Raw genomic sequence first — 24,874 nt, 5'->3', positions numbered from 1 at the left:
GTAGTCACCTGTATGTCCCTCCTGAGCCGTGGCAGGGAGTGACGCCTTTGCCGATACCACCATCTGCAGGGTCAACATGACCCCGGGCCCTGGTCTTGGTAACTGGAGGAACCACACCGACTTCAGGCATTGCTCACAGCCAGAGCTGGTGTTAACAGAACGGGACAATGTTTGAATTCACCTGCAGAGGAACTCACACATTCCTTGCCACCAGGCACAATGGCTCTTGATAGTCTGTGTGTAGGGAACAAATGTGTTGGCCCGATGCTCAGGCCATGCGTACACATAAGAGCTGTCCTTTGGGTCTTGGCTAAAATAAACCGAATCTTCCTGAAAACACAGATTCCCATCACAGAGTCCATGATAGGAAAGACATTCAGCTCTGCTGCTATCATGGGGAAGTAGAGTGGTTGATCTGAAATCTCCAGATTCTAATCAAGGAGAAGAATGCTATGCTGTGGCCACAGACCCCACCACAGTCTCACAGAAAACCTGGCTCAGAGCCCATCTTCTGATCAGTGCCACACCTTCACATGGGTGTGCAGCATTTTACTGGGTATCTGCCTTTCAGAACCTTCTGGAATTTTCCAGAGCCTCCAGATTCTAATAAAGAAAAAGAATGCAATGTGTGGTCATTAATCTCACCATGGTCCTGCAAAAGAACTGGCTCTGAGCTGATCTCCTAAGGGGCCCTAAGTCTTCACATAGGTGTGTGGTTATTTTACTGGGCAACTGCCTTTCAGAACCTTCTGGAATTTTCCAGAGCCCTCCAGGTTCTAATCAAGGAAAAGAATGCAATATGTGGTCATTAACCTCACCATGGTCTCACAAAAGACCTGGCTGTGAGCTGATCTCCTAAGGGGCCCCATGTCTTCACATGGGTGTGCAGCATTTTACCGGGTGAGTCCTTAACTTTGCAAGACACATTAGAAAGACAAAGGACGATAGCAAGTGACAATTATATTTAAAGAAAAGGAGGGCGGGAGACACAGCATGAGACAGAATGATACATTGAACAGAACTAGATTTGGGCTCAGGAAAGCTTGGGTAGCAGCCCAGCATCGATGGGGTGCTTACTATGGGCTAGGTTCTCATGGAACGGGTCAGAAGTACAGTTTCTTAGTCCTGTCTACTGTACGAGGAGGCAAGTGCCATTATTATGCTCCCCACTTTACGGATGTTGAAACTCATGAGGTTTAGAAAGACGAAGTAATGCGTGACCAGCCTGGCCAACACGGCAAAACCCCGTCTCTACTAAAAATACAAAACTTATCTGGGTGCGGTGGTGCATGCCTGTAATCCCAGCTACTCAGGAGGCTGAGGCAGGAGAATCTCTTGAACACAGGAGGCAGAGGTTGCAGTGAGTTGAGATCGTGCCACTGCACTCCAGCCTGGAAGACAGAGCGAGACTGTGTCTCAAAAAAAAAAAAAAAAAAAAAAGGAAACCCAAGTAACACACAAGTCCACACAGCAGGGCCTGGCACCAGCATCAACAGGTCGGAGCTGCGCTGTGCTCCTGGCTGCTACGTGGTTTGTGATTTCACCAACCTGACGACCTGGTCTTTGGTTTCTTGATGCTTGAAGTCCTGGATTTCTTATGAAAAAGACCTCCATCAACAGGCTAGAGGGCGCTTTCTCCTTCATGTCACATGTATGCTCTGAAGACTCAAAATATATTAATAACCCCATAACTCATTTCCTTCTACATGAAAACTATCACAGAGCAACAATAAATTATGAAGCACTATAGGAATGTGTCATTAAGTGAAGTATCTTTTAAAGCTCTGTCATTAAAAATGGCATTTAAATGAATGATTCAATAATAAACACCCGGCATGCACGGTGTATGTCACGAACGTAAGACTGCCACTGGGCCTGCATTCTGAACTTGAGCTTTTCGAGTGTTTTCTGCATGACGTTAAATTTCCACGTGATGTTTTTGGGCCTAAAAAGACCAGTATCCTTTCAAAAGGCAATGATTTATTATTCCTAGGTAGAGGCCTTTTAATTTACGCCCACATCAAAATCAAGATTATCCAGGAAGGCTTTTCACAAGGGGTAAAGAACAGGGTTTGAAAGATGCAAACACATTGGCAGAACATAGTCACAGTTTCGTGGCTTGCCTGATAGATTGTGACGGTCCTGAAATTATTATAAAGTGTCTGAACTATTGATACTTCTCCAGAATTCCAGTATCTATGGATGGGTAATTTCCTAGTTGGCCCTGATCTCAGATTTTGAATGAGGTAGGTAACATGCAGAGACTGCACAGAACCTCTGAGCAGCGGGTTGGAGTGGGATGGGGGAGAGTGGGTTGGGATGGGATGGGTGAGAGTGGGTTGGGGTGGGATGGGGGACAGTGGGCTGGGGTGGGATGGGGGAGAGTGGGTTGGGGTGGGATGGGGGACAGTGGGTTGGGGTGGGATGGGGGAGAGTGGGTTGGGGTGGGATGGGGGACAGTGGGCTGGGGTGGGATGGGGGGACAGTGGGTTTAGGAGCTGGATGCCTGTGTCCCACCCTGTCCCTCCCTTAGGGTGGACTGGCCTCAGCCAGACTGCTTGGTCTCTCTGAGCTCCACCCACCACCCTTAAAACATGGGCTGGATTCTGGGGGCTTTGCACCTGGCAGTTGGCACAGGACAGGTCTGTTCAGGTTTTAGCACAGTCAGCCACGATCTGTGAGCTGCTGGTTTGGATTCTTCCCACTGGAGGCCAAGTCCAAGACGAGATGCAGGAAATCTCCTGTGTGAGTGTCGGCCCTGTGCGTGGCACCAGGGTTCACAGACAGAGACAGGGCGGAAAGCTGGATTCTAACACACAGGCCACCCCCCACACCCACACTCCACAGACACCACACAAACACACTCCACAGACACCACACACGCACCACACACACACACTCCACAGACCCCACACGCACACTCCACAGACATCACACACACACACACACACCACACACACACACCACACACTCCACAGACATAACACACACACCACACACACGCACACACTCCACACACACTCCACACCCCCCACACACTATACACACATCACACACACGCACACACTCCAGATGCCACATACACACCACACACATCACACGCCTCCCCAACACACACTATACGCACACCACACGCACCCTCCACAGACACCACACACACGCACACACTCCAGATGCCACATACACACCACACACATCTCACGCCTCCTCAACACACACTATACGCACACCACACGCACCCTCCACAGACACCACACACACCCTCCAGACACCACACACACACACACACTCCAGATGCCACACACACACCACACACACACTTCACACCCCCACACACACTATATGCACACCACACACACACCACACAGACACAGTCACACACACCACACACCCATGTACACACACTACCACATGTGGTGCTCCTTCCTGCTGTCCCAGAGCACTGCAAGGACACACTCCCACCACCCTTGGCTGTGGTAGCCGGACGCTGCCTGGCAGACACACTTTCCCTTGCACCCTCCGCGAGGGAGGCTGACGGGGGAAAGTGAAGGCCACAGTTGGTCCCACAGGTCCCCGAGCTGGAGCTGGGGCAGCCATGGCTTGGAGCTGGGTGGTGGAGGTGTCACTTGCCCCAACCCAGAACAGGCAGGGGCTCGGGGACCTGGAAGCCTCAGTAGAGGGCCTGAGGTGTCCTGGAAGCCACCAGGACCCTGTGAGGTGCTGAGAAGAGCCACTGTGTCACTGCCCGGGCGTTCTGCTTCCCCGTCCCCACGTGTACTGCATCACCACCCTCGCCACAGGACAGCAAGCCCACCTGGGTCTCTGTCTTACCACCGTGGTGTCCCCAGGACCTGGCGCAGTCCACAGCACATGGCAGACACGTGGTACATGGCAGGCACACAGCACACAGTAGGCACATAGCACCCAGCAGGCACACAGCACACAGCAGGCACACAGCACACAGTAGGCACACAGCACACAGTAGGCACACAGCACCCAGCAGGCACACAGCACACAGTAGGCCCACAGCACCCAGCAGGCACACAGCACCCAGCAGGCACACAGCACACAGCAGGCACACAGCACCCAGCAGGCACACAGCACACAGTAGGCACACAACACCCAGCAGGCACACAGCACACAGTAGGCACACAGCACACAGTAGGCACACAACACCCAGCAGGCACACAGCACACAGTAGGCACACAGCACCCAGCAGGCACACAGCACACAGCACCCAGCAGGCACACAGCACACAGCACACAGTAGGCACACAGCACACAGTAGGCACACAGCAAGTGCTTGACAAATGCCTGTCAAGTGGATGAGAGAACAGCAAGGGAAGTACTGGCTCTTCCCTCTTACCCCAAGCCGCGCCCACACAGCTCAGCACCCTCCATGTGCGTCTGGAGAAGAGACCACCTGGTGAGCCCCAGGGAGCTGAGCGTAGGAGCCAGGACTGAAGGCTCCTCCCAGAAAACGGAAGCCTTGATTCTGGAGGAACAAGGGACACCCCAAGAGAAGTGTGGGTGAGCCACTGGAGGAAATGGGGCTTGGCACCAAAGTTGGGGTGCTGGGGACGAAGGGACACAGAGAAAGTCACAGTGGTCATGGCTGTGGACCCAGCTGCCTTCCCTGAGCTTGAGGCTGAAGCTTCAGATGCGAAGCCCCCAGGAGACAGATGGCCCTGGGGTGGGCACGGGAGAGGCCTGGGCGCAGTGGGAGCAGCTGCAGTGGCCCAGGCCACCCCAGGTGACCCTCCTCCAGGGCAGACCCCCAGTGTCTCCCGAGACAGAGCAGGACCTGCAATCCAGGAAGAGCACAGCTGTGCTCAGCCCACGAAGCACCAATCCCACCTTGTCTCGGGTGAGGTATGCTAAAGGGTTCGCTCTTGCTTGGTGCGAGCATTCTTCTGTGAATCCATTACGGGTCTCAAAGTCCTCATGCAGGGAACACACGCTCCTGTAGGCTTCCTCTCAACACTGGTAAAATAGAAACCTCTAAGATCAGGTCAGCCCCCCCAGCATCGGATGCAGCTGTGACCGTCACAGCCAGGTGACCTCAGACATGCTGCACACACCTGGGAGGCCGCAGGGGGCAGCTGTGAAGTGGGGCTGTGACGCCCAGAGGCACTCAGGCATTCAGACCCAGGACAAGGACCTCAGCGTGGGGTGTTTTTCTTCCTTTCAGGAAGCCCCCCAGGCACTGATTTGGGCCCGAGCTAGGCCTGCTTGAAGGAATGAATGAATGATGAATGAATGAATGCCCTCTGCCTGGCTTCTCCCTGCCAGTTTTTATATCTGGCTTTCTCTGGGCCTCCAGACTGTTTTACAAAATACACTGTTAGTCACAAGGTCTATCACACCAACAGCAGAAAATTCCAGAGAGAGTGGCGAGAAAAGTTCACCCAAGAAAAGGATGGGGAAATACTGGGATTTGGAAAACCATGTTACTGACCTTCAGAGCTGTCCTCTGAGCACAGGTGTCATGGTAATTAAGTGTCACTCCATCGAAAGAGGTCAGGAATAAACCTCTGTGGGTGGAATCAGGGTAAATTTTTCAAATTCCTCTTCTACACATGTTGTAAAAACAAACGAAGTTGAATCTACAAGATTCAGGACTCCGTGAGGATCAAGTCATACAAAAACACCGCTGGGACCTTTTCTCTCTTCTTGAGCAAATCTAGTTGTTTTGTTTGTTTTTGAAATCGTGTGAAACGTAATCCATGTTTTAATGTACCTCCCATTAAAATTGAAGGTTGGGCACAGTGGCTCACGCCTGTAATCGCAGCACTTTGGGAGACCAAGTGGGAATAACCCAGGTGTTCGAGACAAGCTGGGGCAACATGGAGAGACCTTGTCTCCACAAAAAGTAAAAATAAAAAAATTAGCCTGGTGTGGCAGTGTGTGCCTGTCTGTGGTCCCAGCTACTTGGGGAGATTGAGGTGGGAGGTCGTTTGAGCCCCAGAGATTGAGGGGTCAGCGAGCCATGATCACACCACTGCACTCCAGACTAGGTAACAGAGGAAGACTCTGTCTCAAAAAAAAAAAAAAAGACTTTTACTTTAAGTTCCCATAATACGGTTTATTTTGGTGTTGCTTTCTAGCTGTCTTAGTATTAGGACTCCTTCCTATGAGGCTTTAACCCTGACATTTCACATACATTTAAACATGCATGTTTAGGAAGGCTGTTGCCAGGCCTCAGCTCTTCTGAGTCCTCCCACCCTGCATACACCAATTTTCAATCACTAGTCTGAAAGGAATAAGGCAAGCTTTTAATATCTTGCTTAAATCCTCCTCTCTTCAAATATGTCTTGACATATGAAAATAATGACAGAATTAAAGAATCATCATGTCCCTTGTAAAATCACAACACCTTTCACACGGCAATCTAAAATGATATATTGAGGCTGTCCACAAACGCGCTATGCCTGTTTCTGAAATACAACTGATCCTCTGTGTTTCTAGAAAGACAACTGTAGCTGGTGTTCGCACTTCATCCATCTCGCTCTCAAGTTATCCCAAGGTTGTTACATTTTCAGATAGTCGAAAGAACCAGAATAAAAACAAACAGACCACACTGCCTGCCACAAACCCACGTAAGTAAGAGAAACCTAGCTCCTAAAATATGTGAGAGTCCTTTTTTTTTTTTTTTTTTTTTTTGGTCAAATTACTGAGTTAATTTATCTGGTAATTTCAGGCAACAATTTAAGCTGAATAAATCATGCCAGGTCTTTAGCTTCTGATTGGTGGAGAACAGATTTAGACACATGACTTCTGGAAAATAATAGGCTTTTGCTGTGGATCAGTTGGATGACGATTAGTGGAACTGGCAGAATCCGCCTCTCAGTTTATGCAACAAGTATCAGGGACTGTGCACTATGCTAGACATCAGTGGGGGCTAACACATATTTTAACAGTTTTCCAGAACAGAAGTTTGCAATGTAGCATTTAAGACCCTTAGAAACAAAACACTACCAAAACTGGAGAAGACACAGCCATGTTTTTGGAAGCTGTGCAAGGAAGGAGACAGCTGAGAAACAAGGGCAAGGAGGCGACTCCAGAAAGGAGTGGTCTATGCCAATGATGAGCTGGGAATCCCAGCTCGAGTCTCAGCTAGAGTCCCGAGAAGTCTCCCAGACGGGCAAGCTGGGAGAAGCTCAGGCAGCTCCCGGGACAGTGGAGGCCAAGTGGGAAGTGAACTGCGGCACCGAAGACACCAAAACGTTACAGTATATTTTCTTTCTTTTTTTTTTTTTTAATGAGACGGAATCTTGCTCTGTCACCCAGGCTGGAGTGCAGTGGCGCAATCTAGGCTCACTGCAACCTCCACCTCCCAGGTTCAAGCAGTTTTCCTGCCTCAGCTTCCCAAGTAGCTGGGATTATAGCTGCCCACCACCACGCCTGGCTAATTTTTGTATTTTTAGTAGAGACGGGGTTTCACCATGTTGGTCAGGCTGGTGTCGAACTCCTGACCTCAGGCAATCCGCCCGCCTTGGCCTCCCAAAATGCTGGGATTACAGGTGTGAGCCACCACGCTCTGCTAGTATATTTTCCATTCAGTATAATTCTGCCAGTTCTAGTCATCATCATCCAGCCTACTCCTCTACTGGGCGCAACCCCCTTCTTTAGAAACTCCGTGGCATTTTGTATACATGGCAGGGTATTGGGCAATTATTTTCCCTTGGGAAATTACTTGGGAACTTCTAAGTTTCCTAACAAAACTATAAGCACTTGGAGGGCGAGAACGACATCTACTTTCTCTTAATGTACCTGAAATGGACAGTATGGTATTTTTGTACAGAGTAGACACCAAGGAATTTTTAAAAAGTCATGGTACATTTGCTGTATGTGAGGAGCCTGCAACATAGTTCTATAATTTTTTGCTTTGACAGCAAGTTTAGCAAACATGTTAGCTTTCAACTATTCAAGAAAGATGAAGAAAATGAGTATCCATAAACATTCCACATCAGATGAAGACTCATGCAGGATATAAAATGTTACTCTCTATATATGGAGAATGCATCAAAAATACATGATGCAAATAAACTGTCAACAAAAAGCTTTAGTATCAATTAGTTATTCTTTCTAATGCAAATTCAATGTATCAGTGAAACATGAAGGACTTCCTGATCACATGAAAGTACGCATTTGAGAGCTTGTGTGTGTCTATTCAGAGGAGCCCTGTCGACCTGGAAACACCGAGGCACTGTCTGTTTCCGTCCTTCACTTACAGCAGTGATCCTGAGTTGATAGGGAGCTCATTAAAATAAGTATTCCTGGGCCCGTCCCCAAGACGGTGGGGTGGTATGCCAGGGCGGGCCTAGGACTCTGCATTTAATTTGAATTCTCAGTGTAACGTGTGCAGGTGGGTGAAGACCACATGAGCCAGCTTGTCCCCTCCCCTGGTGAGCAGGTCAGGGGGCCACAGCAGATGCTTGGCTTGGGAGTTGGGCTTCCAGCCACCAAGCCAATTCCATGCCTGCTAGGACTCTAAACTGATCCAGGTAGCTTCGTTTTGTTTTCAGCATGTGTTGACCTCTGGAGCTTTAGGTTTCTTAATCAGGCTCCAGGTGAAAAGCAGATCTGAGTGGAGCCTTTCTCTGTCTCTCCGGGTTGGTGGTAGGCCAGGAAGCAGCCTAGGGCACCTGCACGGAGTCTGCGGGTAGAGCTGCCCTGAGCTCCATCCCTTCCCAGCACGGGGCATTGTGCTCTCGCCTGCAGGGCGGCTCGGTATACCTTGCCACCTGGAAGGAGCAGGGCTCTCTGGGAACATCCCATGTCACCCGATGCCCCCAAAGGCGGGGCCGCAACACCAGCAGTTCCCTGAGCCCCTGAGAAACCTCCCGTTCTCCAGCCTCCTGCCTCCCCCTCATCTCTGCCTCCGGGTCCTTCCTTTCCATGTTCTATCTCCTCTTTATTAATTGCCTTTTTATATATTTTATATGTGGTCGCTAATGTAAAATTAAACAGGTAAATTGGTTAATCACTTACTATGAATAAAACTTCGTTTTCTTTCTTGACCTTTGGAAAATGGGTAAGCTGAATGTGAATCCCTTGACTCTTAAAGAAAGTGAATTGATGTAAACATAAATCGCTAGAATAACTCTTCTGGCCACCATGCCTCCCCCACCCCCGCCCCTGTGCTGGACTCCTTTCTTGGGGCTCAGTAGCTGCTGTGGTCGCTGCCTGCACCACCTTCCCCAGCTGCACCCCTGGAAACAGCGGTTGGACACCGGGCAGCTGGGGCCATACTGGCCTGGGTGCCTTCTCAGATGAATTCGGAGGGGACAGGAGAGGAAAGGAGCAGAGGCTCCCTCGGAGCCAATGGGGGAGAGCCCACCCACCGGAGATAGGGCTTTGGGGACTTCCTGAGGCTGTTGAGTGGGCAGCCACGCTGCACCTGCAGAGTTTCTAAGCCAGGTCGCCTGCAGAGTGACAGGAAGTGGGGCCCCGGCGTGCTGGCCTCTGTCTGAATCATACTAGACTTCTCTTAGAGGCCCCGCTCATTATAAATCCTGACAGGCAAGAAGGAAAAAGGGCTGGATGCCCATAAAAATTTTGTTCCTTAAATCTTTTCAGATTTAGCTAGATTCTCATGGTTCTTCTTCAAGTCATTGGCTCAAGAGTGAGGTTGCAAACACCCTGTTAATCCCCAGGCTTGTGCTAAATCCAGCCGACTCCTCTGAGGTCCTGGCTCCTGCCCATTTCTGCATGCTTCTCTTTTCAGATCAATCTCTTTATCCTCCCTTTCTGCACGTATACTGCTTGAACAAATGACGAGGAGGAGGGAGAGACTGTCTCGCCTGCCCTTTCTTCTTCCTCTCCTTAGCCTTCCTTGTCACTGTTGTGCTCTTACCAAATTTCAGTAATTTCACCTCCACACCTACTTTCAGATTCCTTTGTGAGGCCTTCTAATCTTCTCTAATGCTTCATTATCACTGGTGTCATTTCCCCCTAAACTTTACATCAGTTTATTTATTGCTAATATAAATTACTAATTAGTTCAAACATATTAAAAAGCACAGATAATGATCTACAAGACAACTGGTTTATCCTTTTCATCAAAAAACGTAACACATTCTGTTATTTGTATAAAACCTCAAAATATTTTTAAGAAATAAAACCATACAGAGACAGCCAATCCTCTCCCCTCCCCGAGGTTAGAACATAACATGACTTGGCATGGCTCCTATATATCATATAATCCCATGTAATCACGACCACATGTAGTGTTCTTCTGCGTATCTGAAAATTTTAAATAAATAGAATAATACTATATGTATTCATTTGCAGTTTGTTGGTTTCCATTCAACACTGTTATTTAGAATTTTGTCCATGTTGATACACAAAGTCTGGGTAGTTTATTTTAACTGTCATAAGTAGATCAGAGTATAAATCTATAGCCTTACTCATGGGGAATTAATGTGTTTCCCTCCTTTTCTTTGTATCAAAACATTTACTTGACAAAATATGTACACCTAGTTCAGAAGTGCTGAGAGGGAATTCATAGCCTGAAATACTTATATTAGAAAACAGGAAAAGTCTCAAATCGATAATCTTAAGATCTAATTCAAGAAACTAAAAAGAGCTAAATATACACAAAGAAATATATACAAAGAAAGTAGAAGGAAGGAAATACCCAAGAAAGAAATCCCCAGGCCCACATGGTTTCACTGGAAATTTCCACTAAAACAGTTAAGGAGAAATTTATGGCAATTTTATATAACCTCTTCCAAAAGTTAGAACAAGTGGAAACACTTTCTAACTCATTTAATGAGGCCAGTTATCCTGATACTGAAACTAGCAAAGACTATACGAAAAATGAGAACTACATTTTTCTCACAAACACTTATAGGCAAAAGTCTTCAACAAAATATTAGTAAAGTGAATCTAGCAACATATAAAAAATTATATACATGGCCACGTGGAATATATACCAGACACTCAAGGGTGGGTCAGCATTAGAGAGTCAGTCAATCAATACTATCCATCATACCATGAAGTCAAAGAAGAAAAATCTCATGAACATATAAATTGTCCCAGAAAAGACATTTGACAAAATACAACACACACTCATGAAGAGACATGGACTATCGACTTGATAAAGAACATCCATAAAAATCCTATAGCTACATCATAATTAGTGGTAAAAACTCAGTGCTTTACCCTTTAGATCAGAATAAGGCAAGTTCTTGCAACTCTTATTGAATATAGCACTGGACATTCTAACCAGTACAATAAGATAGGAAAAAGAAATAAAAAGGATATAAATTGGAAAGAAGAAATAAAACTATCCGATTTGCAGATAACATGATGGTCTACATAGACAATCCCAAGAAATCTACCAAAAAAATCCTCCTAGATCTAATAAGGCAGCTCAGTAGGTGGCAGAATACAGATTGACACATAAAAATTACTCACAGTTCTACATATTCCACAATACACGTGGAAACTGAAGTTAAAACACAATGTCATTTAGAAATGCCCCAAAGAAAATAAAACACTTATGTACACTGTAAAAAAAACTTCAGATTCAGAATGTGTGCCCTGAAAATTATAAACCATTTGATGAAAGAAGTTAAAGAAGACCTAAGTACCCATAGAGAGAAAACCTGTGATCATGGATTAGAAAACTCAACACAGTAAAACTGTTAATTCTCCCTAAACTCATCTATACGTTTGGAGAAATTCCTATCAAAATTCCAGCAAGGTTTTTGTATCCATAAATGAGCTATTCTAAAATTCATATGGAAAGGCCCAGAACCTACAATAGCTAACGTAATTTTTATAAAGGAGGATAAAGTGGGAGGAAGTCACTCCACCTGATTAAAGTTGACTATGCAACGACAATAATCGAGAGAGTGTGCTGTTGGCAGAGAGACAGACATAGAGACTAATGGAACAGAATAGAGAACCCAGAAATAGACCCACAGCAATAAGTGGAAATGATTTTTAACAAAGGTACAAAAGCAATTTAATGGAAGAAGGATCATCTTTTCAACAAACAGTCCCGGAGCCACTGAACATTCATTGGCAAAACCCAAACCAAACCAAAACAAATAAGCCTCAACCTAAACCTCACACCTCATGTAAAAATTAACTCAAAATGGTAAAGAGACTTAAGTGTAAGATGTGAAACTATAAAATTTGTAGGGAACCTCAGGCTAGGTGAAGACTTAAGACTTCACACCAAAAATCAAAATCCGAAAAAGGTAAAATTAATAAACTTGAATTCAGCAAACTCTAAAACTTTCTGCAAAAGACTCTGTGAAGAGAGTGAAAAAACAAGATAAACTGGTAGAAAATAGTCACAGAGTGGTAAGGCCAGTATCTAGAAAATATAAAGAATTATGAAAACTCAGTTGTTAAAACCAAACAATCCAATTAAAAAGTGGGTAAAAGACATGAACAGACTTTTCACTAAGGAGGATACACAGATGGCCATAAGTACATAAAAAGGTCTTGATGTCATTAGCCATCAGGGCAATGCAAATTAAATTATCAGGAGATACCACTATACACTTATTAGAACAGCTAAAATTAAAAAGAAAAAAACAGTGGCAATACCAAATGCCGCCCAGGCTGGGAAGGTCCTGAATCACTCACACACCATCGGTGGGAATGCAAAATGGTGTAGCCATTCTGGAGAAGAGTTAGCAGTTTCTTACAGAATTAGACATGTGCTAACCATATGACTCAGCAATTGCACTCCTGGGCATTTATCCCAGAGAAATGAAAACTATGCTCACACAAAAACCTGTATATGAATGTTCACAGCAGCTCTGTTTGTAATAATCAAAACCTGGAAAGAATCCAAGCACCCTTCCCGGGTGAACGGTTGAACACACCATGGTTCATTCAGATGGGCGAACACCACTGAGTAATTAAAAAGAAACACCTATGGACATGCTTGCCAACCTGGATGGGTCTCAAGGGAATTGTGTTTAGCGGAAAAATTCCGTCTCGAAAGGTTGCATAGTGTATGATTCCATTTATAGAGCATTCTTTATAGAAAATGGGAACCATACTGTGGTTGCCAGCCTTAGGGAGGGGGAAGGAGGAAGTCAGCTTGGCTATAAAGGGTAGCATTAAGGATCTTGTGATGAAACTGTCCTGTCCTCTGATGTGTTGGTGGTCACATGGTTCTACACGGGTCATAAAATTACACAGAACTAAGCACGCATGCACAACACACACGCACACACACACACAGAGCAGTCTATAAAGCGAGTACATGTAAACTGGTGGACTCTGAAATCTGAACGAAGTTAACGGGTTGTATCAATGTTCAATTTCTAGTTGTGGCATTGTACTACGGTTTTTAAGATATTATTGTTGGGGGAAACTGGTGAAGGGAATTGCATGTGAATCTACAATGATCTCAAAACAGAGTTTTACTATATTGATATCCACTGTGTGTGTCTCATGCACACAGACCAGGTTTTCCCTAGAGGAGACACCTAGAAGTGGAATTGTTAGATCTTAGGATACACCCATCTTCACTTTTTCTAGATCATTCTCTAACATCTTTGTTCCTAATTACATTCTACTTGAACTCATGTGAGGTCTAATTTTTCTGCCCTTTCTCTAATATTTGGTATAGTCACAATTTAAATTTTTCCAGTACATTAAAGTTAAAAAAACCTTTTTGACATCTTAGTTTTGAATTCCCTGAATTCCAGAGGGTTAAAGTCCTTTTCGTATTTTATCAGTGCATCTGGGTTTTCTCTTCAGTCTCATATTTTACTCTTGAGTGGCTTGTTTCAAATTACCACATTTTAGAACTGTTTCTGTAGTCTAGATCCTGGCCTCACATAGGTCTGTGTCTCCTCATCTTTTAGACATCCACCTATTTTTCACAATGGTGACTCCGACCCATGCAGTGCTGTTCACAGAGTCCAGAACAAAAGAATATTCAGAATGACATTTTTGCGCTTTAATGGCTATTGAGTCTGAGACATTGCTAATAGCTTGGGAACATGCTTTCGTGGTTGTCACTGGCACTGCGGGAGATGTTGCTGTGGAAGGCAGCTTCAGCCGGCCGGAGAGATCAGCTGCCCTTCTGGCTGGCCTGTCCCACAGACGTCCCACAAACCTGGCCAGCCCACCTCTGCATAAGCAATTCCTTGCCATGAGTCTCTAATATGTATCTCCACCTGCTTCTGTTTCTCTGGATGAAGCCTGCCCACTACAGGTTTTGACAGAGATTTAAAATCTCCTCTGGAGACTATTCCAGCGGCTCGCCTGGCATTTCTGCTCAGCTGGCATCAGGGCCTGTGGGGTGAGCACTCTTCCCTTACACAGCTCCAGCACTTCCTTCGGGGGTTCCAATGGGCCAATAGAAGTGTCTTACTACTTAATGGCCACTTATTTAAAATTATCCCAAGAGTAATTAGAGGCCAGGCCCGGTGGCTCATGCCTGTAATCCTAGCACTTTGGGAGGCCGATGTGTGCGAATCACTTGAAATCAGGAGTTTGAGCCCAGCTTGGCAAACATGGTGAGGCCCCATCTCTACTAAAACAAAAACAAAAACAAAAACAAACAAACAAAAAACCCAAAAATGAGCCAGGCATGGTGGTGTGCCTCTGTGGTCCCAGGTACTGGGGAGGCTGAGGCAGGAGAATCTCTTGGACCCAGGAGGTGGAGGTTGCAGTGAGCCGAGATTGCACCACTGCACTCCAGCCTGGGCGACAGAGCAAGACTTTATTAAAAAAAAAAAAAAAAAAGACAAGGAGTAATTAGAATATTTTTTCTTTTTTATTGACAACTAAGAAAGCTAAGGAGAGGATGATGAACAAAGACGGATGCCAGTGGCCTTATGGTCAAATCATTCTTGAAGGGAAACGTGTGTGGGACATCTCCGGGTACACTCACTCATTATTAGGGGTGGAATTTTAAAAGGAGGACCCAGGAACACCTTTGCAAGCCATCCTTTTCACCACGGCGGTGCAGAGCAGCAGTTAGGCACTGGTGCAGACTCCCTGGACTGAATCCTGCCCTCTTCTCATGTGCCCTTAGAATAACTTAACCTCTCTGAGCCTTGTTTCCTCATCAGTAATAAATGAAAATATGAATAGGATGGCGACATCCAATGAGAGCATCCTAGGGCCGTCCCAACTGTTATCCGAGGTGACAAACCGCTCTCAAAAGAGAGTCTGGCAATGTGCAAGTGGTGGATAAACACTCCCTGGGGACAGAAAAGGCACAGAGGAAGCTGCTAATCTTAAGCATGTCATATTTTTAAAGAACTTGGAGGAGGATTAAAAGTCAAACAAAATAACTTACAATTAACATTGACAAATTCAGGCAGAAATAGAAACACCACACGAAAGTGCGGTCTTTCTTTTTTTTTTTTTTCCAGCGTTTGGGGGCTAACTTTAATCAGTGCACACAGCTAGGACCGCCACTGACCAAACTCAAACCCCATGTCTCAAATCATGGAGGAACCGTGAGTTACCAGGTGTAAAACAAGCGACGCATCTTACGCTTTCTTATCTCTGGGCAGAATTGTGATACTTTTGGAGGATTTTTAAAGAGGATTGAACAAAATAGCTTTGTTTAACCCGGAGTTAGCAGAAGTGGTTGTTTCAGAACAGTTAACTCCCTGGGAGTTACTCCAGCATTTACAACAATTTTTAACTGGGTTCTTTCCCCTCAGATTTCACAGAAAACAAAACAAAGCCCTAAAAAACAAAAGACACACACACGCACATATACACACACACCCCTCTGCTGCGGTGCCCTTTCCCCTACAAAACCCTAAAAAACAAGAGACACACACACACAAACACACACACACACACACACCCTCTGCCGCGGTGCCCTTTCCCCTGGCCTTCTCTACTGAAAGGCAGGTGGGTTCCTGGCTCTCGGCCGTATCCACAGCCCCAGCCCCAAACGCTAAGGAGGTGCCCATCACTGGAGGTGGCCGCCAGGGAGCTCCGGGCAGGACCCTGCTCAATCCATATGGTTCCCTGACTTGAGGGTGACCGTCCTTAACCCGTCCCCCGGAGCTTCGCCAGATAAAATGTCCAAAAAACACATTGGATGCTCCCTGACGTTTCCTTCCTCTGAAAAACTCTTTCCAGGCGGGACGTTCTGTGGTCAGACCAGGCAGCGGCCTCGCCGGAACGAAGTCCACGCCCCTCCCAACCCAGCACCCAGCGAGCCTACGCGCCCCTCACCCAGGCGCAGAGAAACCGAGCACTTGTTGATTCTCATGTTGTTGCAATTGGAAAACGGAACAAGGAACCAGAACGCGCCTGTTTCCAGCCAGAGTCGCACTGGGGTCCCCAAAGACGCTTGAACCTTTTCCCAAGCCCCACTCCACCTCCCAAAACGGGGGGCTCTGGTGGACGCGAAAGGACACAAGGCGCTGCCCCCGGCACCGTGGAAAATACAGTGTGGCGGCAAATGACCGCAGGTCACACACGCCGGCCTCGGGGGCCACCGAAACCGGACGCACCCGGCCCAGGACAGGCAGTGGGGCCCGGGAGGCGGCTGCAGGGAAGACCCGGGCGGGCCGGCGGGCGGCTGCAGGCGGCGCACGTGGGCTCAGGTGGGCGCAGCGACCGGCCGGGCGGAGGAGCCCGAGACAGGCCCTGCGAAGGCGGAAGCCCGGACCCGGGCTCTCGCGGCCGCCCTTGGAGCTCAGAGGGAGACTGCGCTTCTCCCTGGGGGCAGGGTCGGGGGCGCGATCGCGCGCGGGGCCCCCGGGGTGTGATTAGCAGGCGCCGCGAGTCGGGAGGACCCTCCAGCCCGCCCTGGCCGCCAGCGCCCTCTCCGCACCCGCCCAGAGTGGCCGCTTTTGACCGCCGTCCCCTCCCACCCTAGACTCCTCCCCTCAGCCCCACGGCCCGAGGCCGAGCGGTTGCAGCGACCCTGGGACCGCCGGGCCTGGCTGGAGACCACCCCTGGGCAACTGTCAGGGTCCGGCCCCGGCGCTGTAAACCCGCGTCTACACCCGCGCCCACCCCCTCGCAGTGGGGATCGGGGCCGGCGAGGTGGGTTCGGGTCAGGGAGGACGCCGGCTGCCACCTGCCCGGCCACCTGCGCCGCTGCCCAGGTTCCCCCTGCGCGTCCCCAGCCAAGAGAGGGACCCTGAGTCCGGGCGTCGGGACAGCTCCTGTCCCAGATCTTGCGTCCCAGGCTCCCGCGGGGCTTGGGTCCGGGATCCCGCCCAGGTCTCCGCGGTCCCCACTCGGAGGGGCACAGAGACAAAGGCGGCAGAGCCGCCCGCCCGTCCCTGAGGGTCACCCACCGGCGCTGCGCTCGCTGCTCCGAGGCCGAGGGGCGCCGCGGGGTCCAAGGCCCTGCTCCCCCTGCTCGGCCCGGGCGGGCTCGTCTCGGCTTCAAGCGCCGACGCGCGGGGTCCCCGGGCAGCCTGCGCCGCCTTCCGGGGTCGGGAGACCGGGGCCGCCGGGGCTGGAGGCTGCTTCTCTCTGGCGCGCGGCGGCGGTGACTGACGGCGGCGGCTCGGAGGGACGGGCGCGCACCCCGCTCCCCGGCCCCGCCTCCCCGGGCTTCCTGCGAGTCAGGTAAACACAGGCCGATCCCGCCCGGCCCGCCCCACCTGGACGCGGCCGCCGGAGCCGCCCCGGGAGCTCGGAGGACCCGGGGCCCGCTCTGCCCACGCGGAACTCGGGGGGCGCACGGGGCCCACGCGCAGGGTCAGACCTCAGAGGGGCGGCCTGGAGCCTCGCCCGCTGCCGAACTGGGCTCCCAACTGCGGCCCGTCGACCCTTCCCGCGTGGCTTGGCCTGCGAACCCACCCCGACCCCGACCCCGACCTCGACCTCGCGGGAGGAGTGCCAGGCCGCATCTCCCCGCGTCCTCAGGGGCTGGAAACCCCAGAAACTGCCGACGCACTTGGCGCGGCCCTGGCTCTGCAGCAGGAGTCAGCCCGGCCTGGAGGCGAAAGGAGCCTGGCAGGTCCTCCCGGGGCGCGCCCTCCCTCCCCTGGAGCCCAGGCCAGGCCCATGTCCGGCCGGCAGGTGCCCCGCTGGGAGCTGGGAGCTGGGGGCGCACCTTCTCCTGCAGGACGGGCGCTGGAAGCGCGCGCGGAAAAGACAGGAAAACACGCGCAGGTGCGAGGAAGCAGCCTGGTCCCGCAGCCCGGAGACATCGTAGTCTTCGTCGCTCTCTTGTTAAAAAGAAAAAGCCTGCTGTTTAGCCGTGACTCACCTGCACACAGATTTAGTGGTCAGAGATCTTTCCCTGGATTCTCGGCCTCCTAAAGGTGATAGGGGAGGAGGCTGGGGGAGGCCCTGAATGAGGCCCCGCGTTCCTCCTGACCTACACCCCCAGTCAGGGATCTGGATCTGGAGCTTCCGGAGGCAGCCTGGGACCCACACAGTTTGTTAGGAAGTGAGGGAGAGGGGTGAGCCCTATCCCGGCCCTCGCTGGGAGGCGGGACACCGACTTCAGCGTGGGGTCGGGGTTGCGGCCTAAAACCAGCCTCTCCCAGAGGCCGGGAGGATTTAGCAACTGTGTTCAAAATGCTGGCAACTGGAAGAGAAATAGTTCCACAACGACCCAAAAGCATTCAGTCTGGTGGTTTCCTCAGGAGAGATTTTCAAGTGGAGAGGTTAGGAAGGTTCTGGGACTTTCAGGCTGAAGGTGAGGAGGGAAAAGGGTGCCAAAGATAGTGTGTTTCTCCAATTTTTCTGCCCCCCAACCTCACTTTAAGTCAAGGATGAGCGGAGTGGGTGTGGGAGGTTGGACAGCTGCCCTAGGAGCACGGGTGGTGACAACGAACCCGGGTGCACCCAGGTCCCAGCTGAAGTCACTCAAAGCTCAGGCTGGGGAAGCTGGAACACTGGGTCCAGCTTTAGCATCAGAAACAGCTTTTCCTCCCCAAAACATCTCTTGGCTTTATCTCAGTGACTCCACAGGGCGGGGCCACCTTCCTGCCTGCAGATGTCCCTGTATGCTGGGCTCCAGAGCGTCCCTCAGGCCACAGTGACAGCAGCAGCACGTGGCCTTCTGTTTGGTGCTCCTGCTGCTGGTGTTTCAGTGGTTTCCTGAAACACTGCATATGCCAACAGTCAGCCCTGCAAATGTCAGGCTCCACAAGTTCCAGTTAAAAGTCTTTTTACAGTATTTATAAAATTGCACTCTGCATATTTTGTTGGGATGGAGTGTCCATGCAGGTGGGCAGCCAGGCAGTTTTAAACATTCATGGATTCTTCAAAGAAAACATATAGATAATACTATTTAACAAAACAGTGGATTCACATTTGGATCAATTGGTCCTGTCTTGGGGGTTTTCATGCCCTCCTGGTTAGAAAAAGGACCCCAGGTTGAGGACAGTGGATGGAAGAAGCAGGCTGGCATTTCACTGCTGAGAGACAAACTTTCACATGAAGATGTCCATGTAGCCCTCGGCAAAGTGACAGAGATTCACTGTGCTGAATAAAATTGAAAGGCATCTTTTGACAAGTAACCCATCAAAGCCTCATTGTGTCTTTGACATTTCTAAGAAAGTCACATTGCAGTTACCCCCATCTTTCACAAGGTACCAGAGAGCAGAAAGTTAGATCTATCCGGCATCTCATATGGCAGCAAATAGCAAAATGTTTTGTGCATGAAATAAACTCAATAAATTTTTTGTTAAGTTGAATTAAACTCCAAATTACCCAAGCTAAAGGAAGTAAATGAATCTAAATAGTTTCCAACAGAACTCAGACTGCACGAACTTTGAGTTTTCTTTAGTTTCCTCATCAACAGATTTGTCTTTGTTATGATGTTTTGCTTAGGAAAGGACTGAACTTTTTTTTTTTTTTTTTTTTTTTTTTCAGATGGAGTCTCATTCTGTGGCCCAGGCTGGAGTGCAATGGCGCAATGTCGGCTCACTGCAACCTCCGCCTCCCAGGTTCAAGCGATTCTCATGCCTCAGCCTCCCGAGTAGCTGGGATTATAGGCAACTGCTACCACGCCCAGCTAATTTTTGTATTTTTAATAGAGATGGGGTTTCACCATGTTGGCCAGGCTGTTTTGGAACTGCTGACCTCAGATGGTCCACCTGCCTCGGCATCCCAAAGTGCTGGGATTACAGGCCTGAGCCACCACACCCAGCCAGGACTGAACATGATTTTCAGACCTGGTCTACACCTCTCTGAGCCTCATTCCCTTCATCGGTAGTGTGGAGGTAATAGTCATCCTCACATCAGGGCTGAACGCTGTCTTTCTGCAGCTCAGGCATCGGTGGATACCCAGGTATTGAGGTCTCCCTCATTCACCCAGGGGTTGATCACAGTTGTTTCCAAACAAGTTGTACTTCAGAGGAATTCTGTGCTGGCTATTGAGACTGAGACGTTACTTCTGTTCACTCTTGCAATATATATTCACAACCTAGCCAGGGGGGCTTTCTTCCCACTTGAGGGTGTATTAGTCAGCTCAGCTGCCATAACAAAATACCACAGACTGGGTGGCTTAAAAACAGATATTCCAGCTCTGGAGTCTGGAAGTCCAAGATGAAGGTGCTGGCAGACTTGGCGTTGGGCGAGGGCTTGCTTCTTGGTTCGTAAACGGCACCTTCTTTCTGTGTCTCGGGTGGTGGAGGGAGAGAAAGAGGAAGGGGAGGAGCCTGAGCTCTGGCCTCTTTTTCTTACAAAGACACTAATCTCATTATGAGGCCACCCTCACGGATTCAATCTAAGCTGAATTATCTTCCAAAGACCCCATGTCCAAATACCATTCCATGGGGTTTGTGGCTTTGACATATGAATTTTGTGGGGACAGACATGCAGTCCTTAATGGAGGGTTAGATCAAGACATAGGGGGAAAAAAAAAGGAACGAATACTCAGCTTCCAAACCAGTCAACAAAATTCCCTGCGGGGAGTGGTGAAACGAGTGCCAGCCTCCCCAGGAGGTGGGAAGGAGCTGGGCTGGCAGGAGTAGAGTGAGGGACAGGAGAGCCTTAGCCAGGCTCCAGCAGCTGGGAAGGAGCTGGGCCGGCAGGAATAGAGTGAGGGATAGGAGAGCGTTAGCTGGGTCTGCGGGATGGGTGGGGGTTGTGTACGTGCTAGACTGTGTGCTACGTTTGATGCTCTTGTAACAAGGCGATTAAATGTGACATCTTAACAACCAGCCCCAGGAAGCAGCCTGAGAGGATGGGAGAGTTGACGGGAAGTCCAGAGTATGCACAGTGGGAATGTGCATGGGAGCCATGGCAGACCTCAGAGGGAGGCTCTGAAGATGGAACAGCCCTCTTGCAGGAGTGGGGTCAGAAGCCAGCTCTGAGGGAGGGAGACAGGCCCTAGAGGGGCTCAGAGGCAGGACGAGTGGGCACCAGGCAGGCTTGGCCCTGGCTTCGGTGACCTCCCATTTCTGACCCAGACCTGCCTCTATGGTGCTCCTAATGCCACGTTCTTCCCGCACGAGGCTTCGTTTCTCTGGAGTTTGTCCTCAAAGGTGGAAAAACTGTTTCTACAGAGAAAGTTCACTGTTATGGGTTGAAGTGTGTCCCGGAAGAGAGAACTCAAAGTCCTGACCACCCAGTACCTGGGAAAGTGACTGTGCTTGGAAATAGCCTTTGCTGGTGTAATCAGGCAGAGACGAGGTCCTTGGGGGACTCCGGTGGGTGGCTGTGTCCTGTAAGCAGAGGGGACACTCAGAGGGAAGATGCCATGTGGAGACAGAGGCAGAGGTGAGAGTTGTACATCCCGGAGCTGAGGGACGCTGAGGGCAGCAGAAGCTGGGAGAGGCACGGAGGGACCCTCCCCTAGAGCCCCTGGCAGGAGCACAGGCCTGGCCACACCTGGATTTCGCACTCCTGGCCTCCCGACTGAGAGGCTACATTTCTGTTGTGAAGCCTCCCAGATGGTGACTTTCTGTTTCAGCAGGGCCAGACAACAAGAGCCAATCCCTCCGGGGGAAAAACAGGCGTCCGCGCGTTCACTCTACAAAGCCTTTAAAGTGGAAGTCAAGCAACTCGGCCACAAAAGACACGAGGTGTGGGAGGAAGGCGAGCAGAGGAGACTCAGGAGGACCACAGGGCAAGGCCACGGGAGCCATTGTGGGGAGTGAGGTCAGGGGTCAGAAGTCAGGGTCTCTGCTTGTTCCCATCCATGGCCCCAACCATCCAAACCTCCTCTCTGAAGCTGTGCCCAGACAGCCCAGGGCAACACCCAGCCTCCTTGTCCCACCTGCAGGCTCCTAGCACCCTCCAGGTTCACAAACCCCGGGGGACAGTATCGGGCCACCCCACAGGAAAGACCTACCCCCTGCTGCCTGTGCCTGGTTCTTCCTCCCCCAGCTAAGACCCCAAAACCACCCTGTGCAGGTGTCATCTGCTGCTTCCTTCCCGGAAGGCCTCAGCCTGAGTCTTGTCATTTAGTGCCTTGCGAATGTGTGCTACACTCCTGACATACGCCTGGCACTGGGCCTTGGGGGCCCAGGAGCTGCTCAAAGAGACGTTTGGGCCAGCGGTCATGTTAAGGCCAGTTGCAAAGGGTGGCAACAATAGCAGTTTGCGAGGACCTGGAAAACTCAGAGGGTGACCCACGAGCCCTGCCCGGAAGTCAGGAAGGCCCTGAGGGCGTCTTTCGAGGTGTCCTGGGGGAGATGCCAGGTGGAGAGGGGCAGGAGGGGCATTGAAGGTGTGCCAGGTGGAAGCACCAGCCAGCAAGGTCTCGGAAGCATGAGGTGCTGAGGAATCATGGGGATTTCTGGAGCACAAAATGTGTGACTGAACATCAGAGAACATCAGAGACCAAACAGGAGTTTGGAGACATCACCTGGGGCCAGGCCCTTTTGGAGCAGGCTCCTGCCAAGGAGCTTCAGGGCTGCCCTGGAGGAAGGAGAGGTTTGAGACCAAGAAGGGCGCTAATCAGAGGACGTGGGCTGGTGAGCATGTGGACGGCTCTGGGGAGAGCAGAGAAGTGGGGCGGGGGAGATTCCGGCAGAAAAAGCTCTAGGGAAACCCATAGTCATTAGTGAGACCCGGGGTGCTTCTCTTGTTCCCTGCACTGTTTGAGGAGCCTGGTGCATGAGCCGTGAAGTCCTTACGGCAAGCAGCCTTCAGAGGAGCTCATGGATTCTCCACGCTGCGCAGGGTAGTGACTCCCTGAGGGTGTCAGCTACACTGTGAGCTCCTCAAGGACAGGCATGGGACCGTCGCTTAGGTACTTCAAGCACTCAGAAGAGTGCCTGGCACACAGGAGGCCCTCGGTAAATATTTGCTGGATTTGTTGCAAGAAAGGGCTAGAGTACGGCGTGGGCAGCAGGCAGTCTGGCTGCACACCAGACTCCGAATCAAAAAAAAAAAAAAAAAAAAGAAAGGTTAGGAGACCGAGCTCCTCCTGTTGGTCTCTCCCGGCCATATATTTATATCTCTTCTTGGATAAAGCATTTCATATTCCTGCGACTTCATTTCTTCATAGCCTAAGTGAAATGGGATTAGGTGATTATTTGACAGCAAATATCATAAGCCTTGAGGACACACTAATATTTTCAAGTGTGTTTTATAATCAGGAATTATGGGAGAATGACTTAGTATTTAAAGCTTTTGGCTAAATTGTACAAGATAAATGAAACTCAGTAGTTTTTACTGACGCGAACTCGCTTTTTGGCTTTGTGCTGTAGTATCTATTGAAATATCCAATACTAATTGAAAGATGCCCGCATGGTGTTCAGTTATTTTGGATATCTTTATTATTACTGTTTCTGGGATTGAACATTTATATGTAACCGTTCTTATGGCAACCAAAAACAAAAATTTCAGAAATTCATCTCGGTTAGGAAAATAAATTTGCTTCTCTATTTGCAGAAGGATGTGTGCCATAGGTTATTAAAATAAATGCAAATTAACATACAGCCTCATTGAGCATGGATTATATGATATAACCAGTAATTTTAGCTTTTTTTTTTTTTTTTTTTGAGATGGGGTCTTGCTCTTTCTCCCAGGCAGGAGTGCAGTGACGTGATCTCGGCTCACTGCAACCTCCACCTCCTGGGCTTAAGTGATTCTCTTGCCTCAGCCTCCTGAGTAGCCGGGACTACAGGCGTGTGCTACCATGCCTGGCTAATTTTTGTACTTTTTTTTTTTTTTTAGTAAAGATGGGGTTTCATCATGTTGTCCAGGTTGGTCTCAAACTCCTGACCTCAAGCGATCCACTCGCCTTCGCTTCCCAAAGTGCTGGGATTACAGGCATGAACCACTGCACCCGGCCGTTTTTAACTTGATGGTATCATAATGTGTGATCAGGTTTATATGGAGAAAAGCAGTCTACACTACTCCAGTTTTTTTTTAATGTTAAATTTCTCTATGACACTACATTCTAGGTCTGACACTGCAGTTCACCAAGGAGCCATGTCTCCCAGGCAGAATGGAGATCCATCTTTCCTGGCCCTGCCTCTCTGCCTTCTCTGAGCCAGTGTTCTAGTTGTCCCCAGGAATGATCTCCCTGACCATCCAGGGCTCAGGCCCTGAACCTAGGAATTGTCCCAGATGCTTTGCACCCCCATGTACCTAAGCTGTTGACACATCCTGTCCCTCTGTCCCCCAAACTTCCTTGTTCTCTGCATGTCCGTTCTTCACCTCGCCCAAGCTGCCCTGAGGCTCCCCAGGCTGCAGTGGCTGTTTCGGTCCACGCCATGGAGAGATGGGTTCGTTAGCCCTGCGTTGGTCACGCCACATCCCTCACTTGAAGTCCTGCAGTGTTTCCCATGTGATACGGTTTGGCTGTGTCCCCACCCAAATCTCACCTTGAATGTTAAAATCCCCATGTGTCAAGGCCAGGACGAGGTGGAGAGAATTGAATCACAGGCGGTTCCCCCACACTGTTCTCATGATAGTGAATAAGTCTCATGAGATCTGATGGTTTTATAAAGGGCAGTTCCCAAGCACAAGCTCTCTTGCCTGCCGCC

At 49.6% G+C, this 24,874-nt stretch overlaps 1 protein-coding gene across 3 annotated transcripts in view; it reads right to left on the bottom strand.

Annotated features, from left to right (window-relative positions):
• MBP (myelin basic protein) overlaps nt 1-17,383 on the bottom strand; it is a 152,188-nt gene extending 134,805 nt beyond the window's left edge. Inside the window, exon 1 of one of the 3 annotated variants that reach the window (XM_011754021.3) lies at nt 17,264-17,383. The gene's annotated coding sequence lies outside the window, so the exon portion shown is untranslated. The remainder of the gene's footprint in view (nt 1-17,263) is intronic. The other 2 variants (XM_011754020.3, XM_011754023.3) reach the window with 2 other exon arrangements.
• Nucleotides 17,384-24,874: the final 7,491 nt, after the last annotated feature.

Source organism: Macaca nemestrina, chromosome 19 (assembly GCF_043159975.1).
Source record: "Macaca nemestrina isolate mMacNem1 chromosome 19, mMacNem.hap1, whole genome shotgun sequence".
In the NCBI taxonomy this organism is placed as follows: Eukaryota; Metazoa; Chordata; class Mammalia; order Primates; family Cercopithecidae; genus Macaca; species Macaca nemestrina.
Note: the sequence above shows the minus strand (reverse complement) of the source record. Positions and strands in the feature narration are given on the sequence as shown.